Here is a 2,252-nt window from a genome sequence, read left to right as displayed (position 1 = left end):
CCAACCCCAACTGGCTTGCAAATGCCTGCAATCTCACCAGGCCAGGCCTTTCCATTTTCACTGCTGGGCTTTCTCTTTTGTTTTCATTAATGGTCAACACCAGTGAACTGGTTTCAGGGCTGGGAACTAATTACATGAAATCACTGACCACTCACTCTTCCAATGTGCAGATTGGCCTAATTACCCAGAAACACATCACACCTCATCATCCCAGTGAGTGTGGTCATTTCAAGTTAGTAATTCAAGAAGGCTAACTTTTTGTTTGTTTGAGACAGGGTTTCTCTGTGTAGCCCCTAAGCTGCTCTGGAACTCTCTTTGTAGATCAGGCTAGCCTCAAACTCACAGAGATCTGCCTGCCTCTACCTCCCAAAAGTGCTGGGGTTAAAAGCATACACCATCACAGCCTGGCTTGTATCTTTCTTTTAATACTGAGGATACTGTTCAAAACATTTCAAGAATCACCTTCAGCATTTTATATAGCAAAAACGAAAATGAATATTCATTATCTGCAGGTGGATCTAACTTGTGTAAATAGCCAAAACAACTCAGGCCAAGGCTGATGAGTATGGGTATGAAATATGGATGGTAAATATGCTTGAGGATTTTTTTTTGAACTTAGAAGGACAACATGGTACATATTCACTATGTAAAAGAGCAATCCCAATGCCATCTAGAACAGTCAGTATTTCTGTAGTAATGCATATGAACAGTGGTGCAAAGGAAAAAGGAAGGAATGAAAAGTACCTTCTGAAGGTTTTCTTCAAGTTCTGTCTCAAAATGAGTTCTGGTCAGATTAGACGGGCTTGGGCTTGGTTGGTTGGTTGTTTTTTCTATGTCGGGGACTAAAAAGGTCTCCAACAAGCTAGGTAAGTATTCTACAATGAAGCTGTATTCCCAAACCAATCCTCCAAACTAGCTTTTATTACCAAGTGAGTTATGAAAAAAAATTACTTATCACAATTTTTTGGGTGTCAGAACTGTAAAGAATTGAAGATGGGGCTGGAGAGATTGCTCAGAAGATTAAGAGTACTGGCTGTTCTTCCAAAGGTCCTGAGTTCAATTCCCAGCAACCACATGGAGGCTCAAAACCATCTGTTATGAGATCTGGTGCCCTCTTCTAGCATGCATGCATTCAGGCAGAACACTGTATACATAATAAATAAATAAATAAACAAATAAACAAATAGTTTTTTAAAAAATTGAAGATGTTGACTGTTTGATGGATATAACTGGACCAATCAATCACTGAATCCTACCGTTTTTGTGTTCTATCTTTTGAATCTGTCCCTTTTCTCCCCTTGCCACTGACCCCACCCAGCACCTTGCCATTCTGACTGGCATTTTCAAGTGGGAAAGTCTTTTTTTGTTTTGTTTTGTTTTGTTTTTCGAGACAGGGTTTCTCTGTGGCTTTGGAGCCTGTCCTGGAACTAGCTTTGTAGACCAGGCTGGTCTCGAACTCACAGAGATCCTCCTGCCTCTGCCTCCCGAGAGCTGGGATTAAAGGCATGCGCCACCACCGCCCGGCTCCCACCCTAATTCTTTAACAATTTAGTGATTTCTGTAAATTTATTTATGGTAGGGGACACACATGGAAGTCAGAGGACAACTTCAGGAGCCGGTTCTCTTTCCACCGTGTGAGTCACCAGTATGGAAAGGTCTCCAGTATGGTCTTCAAGGCTTGGGAGCAGGTAAGTTAGTCCATGAGCCATCTCTCTGCCTCGCCCCCTTTTGGGGGAAAATAATTGCATGTGTATGTTTATGACTGGGGCAGATGGTCAAAGAACAGCTTTGTGCAGTCCATTCTCTCCTTCCACCTTTACACAGGTCCTGGAAATTGCCCTGGGGGCCATCTTGTGGGCCTTCCTAGTGTTTTTGTAACCCATAGTCCTTCCTTCTAAATGCACATCTATCTCTTCCACTCCATTAGACTCTTTATATTTCCACCATATCTTTAACCAGCTATAAAGCTGGAGAGATGACTCATCAGGAAGAGCAGCAGCTGCTCCTGCAAAGGACTAGGGTTAGAGTCCCAGCATCCACACAGCTGCTCATAACTGCCTGTGACACCAGTTCCTGTGGATATGGTGCCCTCTTCTGGCCTCTAAAGGCACTGAACACATGTGGTGTACAAACACACAAGCAGATAAAAGATCAGTACACAGCCGGGCGATGGTGGCGCATGCCTTTAATCCCAGCACTCGGGAGGCAGAGGCAGGCGGATCTCTGTGAGTTCGAGACCAGCCTGGTCTACA

This window comes from Microtus ochrogaster, chromosome 24, assembly GCF_000317375.1.
Source record: "Microtus ochrogaster isolate Prairie Vole_2 chromosome 24, MicOch1.0, whole genome shotgun sequence".
NCBI classification, from domain to species: domain Eukaryota; kingdom Metazoa; phylum Chordata; class Mammalia; order Rodentia; family Cricetidae; genus Microtus; species Microtus ochrogaster.
The sequence above is the reverse complement of the archived record's forward strand: the minus strand, read 5'-3'. Positions refer to the sequence as shown.